We start from the raw sequence: 12,393 nt of genomic DNA on the forward strand, positions 1-12,393 counted from the left end.
AGAATACTTTGAAATCCAAACCTATTAGAGTTGAGACCTGATTAGACATGATATTTAAAATGAGACACGGTCTTTTCTTGTGGTTCCTTATTTGGTTTTCAATATCCACATTAGGGCCCGGTTTATCTAGATACGCGCTGTGAAGCACCAAGTTTTTAGTGATGTCACTCCAAATATCTTATTCTCACAGCTAAAAGTATTAATTCAATTCTTCAAATTTTTAATTATTTGCACTGATTTTCTTGTTTTCTTGTTGTAGAAATTTCAACGAAAGCTACTTAATACACAAATCCTTTTCATTTAAATTTTCAAGGACTGTTGCCTTTATATCACATCATCAATTAATTCCATGTTTAGGAAACACAAAATAATAATACAATCATAAATTTCTTACAAGTATAAAGTAGAGAAACGTCATTCTCAAAAATTAGATGCGACTTAGTTAAATGAAAGAGTGTTGTGGGTCTAAATCACAAATGCAGCCGTCGCAACTATGAAGAAGGAGAACTCAAAGAAAAGGAATGATATTGTGAAGTGTAAACCCTAATTGTCTAATGTGTGTTTATGTTATATTGTTATTAACTTATTATGTACGTTCACCTTTCTGATTTCTCTAGAATCTAATGTAATGTAACTTATGTAAGTTGGCTTGGGCTTGGCTTATTGGGTTGGACATGAAATTTAGAATGAGACATGGCTTATCTTTTTTACGTTTCTCATTTGATTTTTGATATTCATATTAGGGCCTTGATTAATATGTATTCGCCCAGTGTAAGCCCATTTAATCTGAATCCACATTGCGTAAGAGTCATTAAAGATGAAGCGTCAAGTTTTCACACGGAGTGTCGTTTCTTGTTTTAAGGTGGAATATCTAATAAACATTTGGATAAAGCATTGAAACTAATAAGTAATTAATGTATTTGGTAAAAATACATTGAATGTTGACAAGCACTTCGTAGAATGCACCCAATAAAATTTCATGGACTATAGGTGCATCTTAAAGTTTGATTAGTTATGCATACATTCTACGTACCTTTCTCAGACCCTACTTCTATAAATTTACTAGGTATATTGAAGAATACTTGAGTGATACGTGTGTAGAAGAATCTAAGAATACTTTGAAATCCAAACCTATCAGACACGGCGAAGTCATATTACAGAGTGTCGTGCGCCTGTTATTTTGTTTAATTATAAGATATTAACTAGTATAAGTACCCGTGCGATGCGCGGGTAAATAGCGTAGTATTTAGATAATTAAAGATTTCAATGGCTTATTCTAGTTTAAAAAGTAATTGTTCATTATGTTTAGTGTAATAGAATTAAATTATTTGTATTTGATTAAGAAATTGTTATTTGATTTAGAAAAATGGGGGAATGGACGTAATTAAAATGTGAATTTGAAATTATTTGACATTGAAATAGTCATTAACGTTTTATTCAATTTTTTTAGTCATTTAGGACACTAAAAATACTATTAAATAGAATAGTAAAAATGAAGTATTTTTTTAAAGAAGTGGCATAAATGGATAAAATTATATATAATAATGACATGAATATGCATATATTTAACGTATGAAATAAATATTTAATATTTCTATATTCATTTACATTTATTTATTTTTAATTAATATTAAATTATTCTTACATTAATTATTTATAAATTTTATTATTTTCTTATCGAATGTAAAATTATATATTTTTGTAATTTTATGATTAAGCAAATGAAAAAAAAAATCTAGAAAAAGACTAAAGAATGGTAAAGCTAAAAAATTAGAGTAAATTATATAGAGGTATACGTGAGTGCCTACGTATTATTATTTTGTTAAAAGAAATAATATATTATTATTTTTTTTCCTTTTCAAGAAATGTTATATATGAGTTAAATTGATCTAAAAGTAAAATATAACACCCAGGCCATATATAATTATAAAATTTATAAAAAAGTTAAGTCCAAAGGATAAAATATAATAAAAAAAGATTATATCCATATAGATTGTTCTAAATTTGGGAAAGTACCCTTGTCAGCATTTCTTTTTGTCCGAAAAGTCTCTTATTCACCTTCATCACAATTTGGAAACTCCATATAGTAAGATAATTTTTAACAAAAATATTTTATTTACTTATTTGGAACAAAAAATGGTAGTTGGAATTTCTTTTCTCTAAGATATATCAAAGTATTTCGATTTGTTTATTGTTGGTTCTTTGAATCAATCCAAGCTGTTTATTGTTAACTTTGTATAGATATTTGAAAATAATTTTCATTTGTGTCGTTTGGTATGTGATTTGCGGACTCCATAATGTCTGGTAAGTTCACCTGTTATTGTGATTTTCTTTTCCTTATTCTAGATTTGAACATGCAAGTGAAATCTATGGTTTATTTATTTTGAATTTGTTGTAGATGTCGAAAAGTATTCTCTAGACATTCGTCAGTAGATGATAAATGGTCTCGGTAGTTTGGCAAATTCTCCTCTTTTTGTGATATTTTTAAAAAATTTAATTTGAACGTGCAATTGAAAGCTGTGATTTTTGTTGTAAAATATTTTGTAGATGTTGAAAAATAATATTCTTTTTTTGTCAGTTAGTATCTGATTTCATGGACTTTATAATGTCTGGTATGCTGTCCTATCTTCATACCAGAAGTAACCACCACAATGAACACATTCAAATATTTGATCTTCTATATCTCAGTAATCTATTAATCAAATAGTCAAATGTAAGGTTATTTTGAATTGTCAAATTTTCATGAATATCGATTATATATAAAAGATCATAACAATTTTTCATATCTTCATTATCAATACATGAGCATTCTACATCAACCTCTATAAAATGAATATAAGAATCAAATTAATGTCAGTTAAAACAAATAGAAAATATACTTATGTAATTGTTCTTATTTGTGTTATTATAGACATACCTTCGTAATCTTCTACACTTTCAGTCATATCATTATTTTATGCATTGTAATAATTAATAAAGTATGATAAGTAGAGAATTCAACAAATTAACCTTTACTTATTTAAATTAAAATAAAATCAATTGAAATTTAATTTTTTATGTCTTAAAACATTTATTAACCAAAAAATATATATATACCTGGTCCTTCATCATCAATATTGTCAGCGTCAACTTCTACTCATATATAAAAAAATGCACGTCAATATTTTTAATGAATCAAGATATATATATATATATAAAGCTAATTTAAACATTAATCTTGTAATAATAGCAATTCATTTAAATCTGGTAAAAGATGACTTTTCTGCACAGTTGAAGATGATGCCACATATTGCATATCAATTTCTTGTGTTAGATTTTGATGTTTTAACTTAGCATGAGATGTTGAAGAATGATCATTGCTCTTTATGGCTTTAATATGTGAAGCATAGGAACTTTAACAATTTGTGAAATCTGTCATAGTTTGTATTCCTCTCCATTTTCTTAAATCATCCCCTTTGATAGGTGCAGATTTAAAAAGATCAGTAAAACCATTAATAATAAATATCATATCATATTTGTAAGTATTTAAAAAATTAACTAATGAACAACAACTATTGTAAAGAAAAAGTCATATCTGTCATGTAATTATATTTATGAATGTTATAAATTTAACTAATAAGATTTGTCAATGAATAGTGTTAAAAAGATCATACCATTGTTATTAGATGATGTTTTAATTCGTTTATGATTCCGTATGCTTATTCTATTCTTTCTGGCAAGTTTTTTTTCTTTGTCCATATCAGATTACATAGAAAATGAATATGATATGAAAAATTACAGAGTAAATTTGAAATTAAATAACAGGCAGTAAATAAATATTATAATAATATGTCAAATGACAGATGATACTGGGGTCAATCAGGAGATCTTTTTTTTTTTTACTAGGAGTTGTTAAATTGCTAAAGATAGAAATGATCAAAAGATATGTACGGCTACAACTATCCCACAAAGATATGCAAATATTGAAAGGACAAATTTTAAAGTTTAATATAAAAGTGTAGTTTTCTGATATAACATAACTACTATTTTTTGAAAGCTGAAATTTTAATTAAAGATAACATAAATTCCTCTGTTTTATTGCTTCATATTCATGTTTTAATTCAATAACATTATTCATATCCTAAACACATGCTCTTAAAATTAGGTGTTACTAATGCGAAAAAAATATTAACATATTTAAATAGGATAGTTTTTGTAATTGCTATAATGGGAGAAAAAGACTATTTTAGACGGATTGAATTACAACCTCTCTAAATATATGTTACTTGTTGGCAGTAAAATGAAGTTGAATAATATGCACAATGTTACTACAGTTTTTCAGATTAGTAGAACATTTTTTTAGCACTATATACATATAACTGATGTCACTATGTCCAATTATAAATATAATTTGGCATGTTATAAAAGTGTTGAAATTCTCGAAAGATTTAAACTTTTTGAGATTTTTATAGAAATGGTCATGCTGTTTAACAGCTGTTCATTTGAGTAATATTTTTGGTTGCTTTTGTACAGGATATGCTGAAGTGATCTTTTTTGGTGCTATCTTTATTTGACCGGTTCATACTTATGGTGAGTGATTTTGTTAGTTTAATCTTTCCCGAAAATGTTTTAATTAGGAATCCTTTGACGCTACAAATTTGAAATTTATATGCTAATAAATTTCAAATACTGGAAAAGATATCTATTTTCTCTTCGGCAGATGGAACATTAAGTTGCATTGCCTACATTTTTTAAGATTAAGTACTTCATATAACTAATGTCACTATGTTCAATTATAAATACAGTTTGAAATGATACAAAATATGTTAAGGTGGTTGAAAGTTTTAAACATGTTGACATATTTATATGAATTAAGTATTTAGATAGGGTGTCATGGGATTTTAGACCTGCGAACAGTTTGATGAACATATTGTCATGGTTTCTTTTTTCAGGATCAATGTGTGACCATGGCCTTACAAAAGACAATGTTATCTGTGTAAATAATTTAAATTGGAAAGATCTTCTAGCATGATATAAAATTAAAGGATTAACTTAAGTTAGAACAAATTTGGCATAATTTCTTGGTTCACTTGCAGATTAGTTACTTATTTGGTACTTCTTTCTACAATATCTGATATAACCGTGAAAATACAGGAGTAAACGTCATCTCCTAAGTGATGGTGCTTCATTTGTGTTGGCCAACAATACACTGAAGCTATATGATGTTTACGCCCAAGGTAGAACACTTATTCGAATTTATAGGCCACTCTTTTGTCTCTTTATTGTGTCGAACTTGTGGTCTGATGAAATATTTATAGATATATGGACTGATAGAACAAATTTGGCATAATTTCTTGGTTCACTTGCAGATTAGTTGCTTATTTGGTACATCTTTGCAATATCTGATCTGACCGTGAATATACAGGAGTAAACATCATCTCCTGAGTGGTGGTGCTTTATTTGTGTTGACCAACAATAAACTGAAGCTATATGTTTACATCAACAGGTATTTGTTTGCCATACAACTCGCCTTTGGGAAACGTTGCTGGATAGCTTTTATCACAATTACCTAAAGGTTGTACGATTGTTAACGGAGTGACTCTCTCTGACAATTCATCTTCGGTAGGTGATTTGTCAATGAAGCATTCTATTCAACATCTAAATTGGAGTTTTCAGCATGCTCGTCCTACTTCAAATCACTCCTCCTAAACATACGACAAAGCACAAAGGGACCTTGCAACAGGCAAATCACATTTCCCAGTATGAACTAATTTTCATTGCTTCACCACAAATGACAAGTGTGTTCCTGATTCAAATTCAAAAGTAAGGCGCAGGCACAAAGTTCTTCAATTTTTTAAATAGGTAGATGATTCGAATCCAGACCCCACTATGTCGGAATATACCGGATATGTTGTTGTCATAGGTAGATGCTTCGGATAGAACTCATTAATTTGGACATCTAAAGAACTAATATATTCGGCATTAATTGTAAGAGCACTTTTAATGTAGTCCAGTAGTATGCAGCCACTAAATGTAGGGCACTTCGCGAGTCTATTCAAATTAGGAATGAGCTAAAAGAACAAATAAACTTCTTAGAGAAGGAGTTAACTATACAACATCTTCTAAAGAAGAAAGCTAGAAAATGAACTGCTATAGCCATAAAAGTAGCAAATATGTGCATTTTTTTATCACTCGTGAAAAACAGACAGGAACCAAATAGGATTAGAAGTAACCAACTGTATATGTTCAAGTAACCCATTAATGAATATACAGCATATTGCATTGGAATGATTGACTTGATCTACACATCTTATGTATATATTACATCGTAGACACTGATCAATGTGACCAATAATTGCACAATGATGCAATCAATCTTTTATACAGAAAATAGAAATAGAAATTCAAGACATAAGATGGATGAAGGATGTGCAAACCTGGCCAGGGTGTGATCCATCCAAAGAGTTTTCAGTTGCACAATATACATGAATCACCATATGAGTCCTCTTGCCTTAAGAAGCTCGACCAATGTAGTATACCAAGGTTTTCTTCATCCCAATTTTTGGTCCCTTTTTAGTTGTTATGTTCCTATCTTCACCAGTAGTTTTCCAGTAGCCTCGTTCAGTTGCTCGGTTCAGTCGCTGCCCGTTTTGGTACTTACGATCCTTTGGCAGAAGAACCACTCGTTGTCATTGGACTCTACCACAGATATATCTGCAACCATTCAATCCATAGGCCACTCTCACGTCTCTTTATTGTGTCAAACTTGTGGTCTGATGATATTTTAATAGATATATGGTCTGATAGATCAAACTTGGCATAATTTCTTGGTTCACTTGAATTTTAGTTGCTTATTTGATACTTCTTTCTGCAATATCAGATTTGACTGAAATATGGTCTGATAAAATTTGTGTAGGTATATGGTTGGATGCAGGGTGGGAATTGTCAACCTCTTTCAATATTGGGCTCTAGTTAACTTGTGGGTCAACCCACAGTCCTTGGACATAGTTCTGTCATTGTTCCTCGACATTTGAAAGGAGTGTTCATATAATTTACAGATATGACGAAGGGAGTGCACATTGTTGCTGCTACACCTGGAAGGCTCCAAAGTATGGTAGAAAAGAAGAAGATAAAACCTTGAGAATTGCAGGTATTGACCTAATCTTTTTGTAGCCACTATCAAGGCAATTTTTTGTGATGTGTATATGGTTATTGGCGTGTTTTTGTATGAGTTGGATATAACATGCTCATCTGGATATAACATGCTCTTCTGACTTAGTCTTGGTTATAGCAAATACAAATATTAGATGAACATAATAAAAATAATGTCATTTAATTAATAAACATAATAAAATTTTAAAACGTAATAGGATACAAATACCTAATGATTAAATCCACAATAGGTAATAATTTGCTAGATTACTATTTGGATACTAACTTACAGAAATAACATGACAAAAATCACTAATATCCAGCAGATGATGGCTTCTTTTCCTTTGCTTGATTGTTCAAAATTGACATCTTCATCAACCATAACTGATTTACCCTTTTTTGATTATCTAGACCTCTTTGAATACATCTTTAGAGGAGTTAACATGTCAATGTCTTGCACCGCTTCCTATGGTAAATTACGAATTTAAAAGTTAGATATAACAAAATATAATTACTTTGAACATATATTTATCAACATGTAATACTAACCTGTATGTGTAATGACTTTGAATTCTTTCTCTTCAGCTGAACCTTGACTGTTGAATTCATGGTCCTATAACACATATTCTTTTAAAACAAAACATAAGTATGAAAACTAATTGTAAATTGGAATAAGTTTTTGAGGATAGTTCACATACAGTGCAGGTGCCTGATTCTTTAGGAGAATATTTCTTGATCAGAAATCTTAACAACACTGTAAACCTCATCATGGTTATGAATGTTTTCTCTCTTGACAATCACCTTAAAAATAAATTTTCGTTGTAGAATATTATTCAATTTCGTTGGATAAGAAGGTGCATCATCATTGTAAGTATTCGATAAAGCAGAAATATTTGTTACTCATTATTTAAATAACAAATGTGTATTGTAATATATAGTATAAATATATATACCAGAAGTAATTCATCCTTCAATTCAGTTGATGACTTGCCAATTAGAGATGTGGCATCAGTGTCCCATATAATCAATGAAATAGATCCAGCACCGTTCATGACCGTAACTTGAATCCTGTACCTAAATAGTAAAATATTTTTTATATAAAGTTTTTTTTTTAATAATGAAATTAAAAAATATATGTTTACCTTGAAACAACAAAGGAATCTTCATGGTTGCATTTTGTGTTTGTGCTAAAATAAGTGTTTTCCACTTTTTTCGTCTTCTTACGACACTTAGTGCATCCAGTATATGACCATCCATTGTGTAGGTTTAACAATTCAATTATGGTAACTATACAACATTGATAACCTTCCTATTAATTAGATGAATAAAATTATAGCTTGGTTAGTATTTATATATGATACATGGAAACATGATTTTAGAAAAGTTATACTGACTTCAACAATCTCCAACAATTTAGATATTGTTTTGACTTCAATAGTGCCTTTGATTAATTCATCTGAGATAGAGGAACTTTTATGAGAGATGGTACTGACGGTACTTGTTAATCTGTCTGAGTTTCTTTCTCGAAAAGATAGCAATCTGCATACGTAACTGATAAAATTACTTTGTTGTTTGAGGAAACACACACACATAAATATATATATGACAGTGAAATCTACAACTTATACCTTTTTTTAAACTCTTCAGATTGAGCATCGGTCGGATTGATCCAAAGCTTCGAGGCATTCCATGTATTGCGCACAGTATAAGAATCTGTTCAAAATTTTCGGTAAGATATACTTATTTTATAATAAGTAGATAGATGTAAATATAAATTATTACCTTAAAATTTGTGTGCTTGTATAAGTTGCATAGCAACAACAACAGTTTTGTTGTTAGAATCTAGAAGTTGTGGCACAACTTGATCAACAAATTCACCCCAAAATGTTGCAAATATCATATTGTTTCGGAGAAATATAATATTGTTATTTAAATTGCTGGTTAATATTGTTACTTGCAGGATATAATTTTAAAAAGAAACTTATATGAAAATGACTATATATTACATAAATTACCACAGAGTAAATGTTTTTACTTACTCATCATCTGCTAGATCAATATTAATGAACTTTCTAGAATTGCCTCCCATACAGTGAGTTTGTATCTGCCCAAAATTGACAATTTCTCCAATAACATCTATAATATTAAAATATGTTAATATTACTATAACTATAAAACATAATATAGTAAAAGTTATGGTAATTATTTCTTACCAAATTATTCTGCTTCGTCCACAGACATCTTATTTATCAAATGTACAAAAGATCGAAAGTGGAAGAAGTTCAATGGAAAAGATGGATCAGAAAGTTCAGTGACAGTTGTACGAAGAGTAAAATTAATCTTCAACTTATGAGTTGTGAGTCGAAACTTGAAAGCATTTTTTCAGACAATAAAGTTCTGTATAAAATATAATCCACACTCTTTGATTTATGATTTGAATTGTTTAAGCACTGAAAATAGATCCTTGTATCCTATCACCCTAAAAATAGAGCAAAACAAATTGAGAATTTTTTGAAATAGTAAACAAATTGTAATGTTTTTTTATACTGTAGAATTAGGTTCTAAACAAAGAAAACAATCTGAATATAGAAAAGATGAACTATTGTAAACAAAATATGCTACATTTTTATCCTGCAATACCATTTCAATTGCGTAAACAGCATCTGGATCGAAACGATTCTTCACTTTCCATAATCGAACAACTAATACTTTCAATTTCTAATGCATTTTTGTTATTGTTATGCTAATAATGAAGTCTGACATTGCGAAAAAAGTTAGAATTTTGAGTAGAGTGTTGTATGATTTTAAAAAAAGTTAAAGTTACTTGTGTCAGAGATTTTATTTATAGTAGTCTGGTTGAAGATGAGAAAATTTTGGGACGGATAAAAGGCAAGGATAAGAATAAGAAGCAGTTGGATTATTCTATGTTAATTACCATTGTCATGTGATAACAATAAAAAAATATTAAAACACAATTTAAATTATTATGAGATAATTACCGTTGTTATGTGGATAACAATAAAAAAAATATTAAAACACACTTTAAATTACTTCAGTGATAAATAACTCTGTAACTTTATTAAATTACACAACAATTAGTGGATAAATAAATATGTTAAGTGGATAAATACTCTTAATTTTTGTATCTTCTTAAAGTTGGTTGTTAACTAATAAAAAATAAATTTTAAGTGACTTCAGTGGTTAATAACTTTGTAACTTCAGTAAATTACAGTACAATTAGTGGATAAATAAATATAATAAGTCGATAATACTCTTATTTTTTTATTTTCTGAAAGTTTGTTATTAACTAATAAAATATAAATAATAATTGTAGACACCTAATTCCGTCCCTCCCGAAGACCCAAGTTACACATTTTCATCCCTGTCTTACCACGTGCCCTCACCCATATGATTATATCCCATAAAAATACAAAAATAACAAACCCACTAACAAACTTAATCCCCAATTATTCTTTTATAACAAAATTAACCACCCCTCCTTTCAATTTTGGACAACACATCACTATCCCATGCCCCATACCCTACCCCACCTACCCTACCCCAATACCTACCCTCACAGCCTATATACAAACACGCATACTCTCACCAGGGAGGAGAGCAAAAAAAGAAAAAAAAAACATACGTAGAGAATTCATCTTCTTCACAAAAAAAAAATGTACAATAAGCAGGGGATTTTTCTTTTTGAGAATACATACTGATACACACATCTTCTCTTTCTCTGCCAAAAAAAAAAAATCGGTCGCAGCTCCTTCTCCGGCGAAGCTCCGGCCGAGCACACACTCACCGGATTCACACTCCCGTCACTGCACACACACACTCAGTAAAGAAAAAAAATGGAGGGTGATTGGCGTAGGTTCAGCGAACAGAGTAGCAAAATCGGTGTTTGACGGAGTTCCGATCACCCCCTTGAGTTTTTTTTCGTCAAACTAGTCACCGGAATCCGTTACAAATCGTGCTTCTTCCCGTTCAATCCCAAAACCCCGAGATGTCCTTGATTTTCTTCGATTTCTGGGTCGATTTTGACAAAAAATATTTGGTTTTCAATCTGTTTGTCCGTTGCTTTCACGAATTTGGGTTTCGAATTTGACTTTGGAAAAGTTAGTTGATCCGAGTTGTGGGTTTGTTGAACGAGGTTCTGCTCGGGATACTCGGACGCAGTCTTCGTCTTTTCACTCGATTTATACTTGAGTTTGAAAGTTACGAATCGAGGTCCAATTCTATTCCCCTCTTTTATTTAATGTTTATTATATTTTGGTGTGTTGGAGTGAATACTATGTTTGTTTGATGATTGTGATGTGGTGATATGTTTTGATATTGTGTTTGAGCAATCGTGATTACTATTGTTGATATTGATTGATTGATTCACGTGAATGAAGGAATTGAAAGATTTGAATTCATGTGGGAATAAGTGGGGCGAGAATTGAAAACTCGATATAATCAGTGAATTTTGATTAGTTTGATTCCTTAGGTGTTTGACTTGAAATGAACGTTAATTAAATTTGATAGTATCAAGATACGTCGATTGGAATAGGCAAGATGTAGGTCGGGTAGGCAAATCTAGAGATTGTGGGTTGATTGAATGTTTGAAATTTGATTGAATGGTTTGATTTTATCACTTTTGAAATCAATTGTATAATTTGGCCGGGAAATGCCCCGAAGTATCTGTATATATATTTATTCACCGGGGAATGCCCCGAGGTATCATGTACCCGAAGGACGTTCGTGATGAAGGCCCGCGGCATCGGTTAAGGCATTGGGGCTTAGTCTAGATTTAGTTTAGAATAGGATTTATATTTTTTCGTATTTTTCTATTTTTGGACTGTATAATTGGATTGAACTTTACATATTTGATTGTTTTGTTTGGTTTATTGTTTGATTATTTTGCGTGCTTTTGTTTGGTTTATACATTTCGTAGTGCCAAAATAGTTGATACACTCCACCAAGTGACCGTGGTTGAACCACTGGATCGAGAGGTGCCTAACACCTTCCCCTCGGTCAACAGAATTCCTTAGCCGGAGTCTCTGTTCGCAAACCAGTTTAAAGAGTCAAATGGTTTTGAAAAGGATTTTCCAATGGTGACTTGGCACACCAGATTATGCCAAGTGGCGACTCTGAATAAAAAATGTAAATAATCTTTTTCCGAAACAAATTTTTATTTCTTATCACTTAAATAATAAAACCCTTTCGCACTTAGACATAATCTTTTGGAGTACGTAAAAAGGGGTGTGACAATAAGCAATA

The sequence above is a fragment of the Capsicum annuum genome, chromosome 12 (genome assembly GCF_002878395.1).
Source record: "Capsicum annuum cultivar UCD-10X-F1 chromosome 12, UCD10Xv1.1, whole genome shotgun sequence".
NCBI lineage: Eukaryota > Viridiplantae > Streptophyta > Magnoliopsida > Solanales > Solanaceae > Capsicum > Capsicum annuum.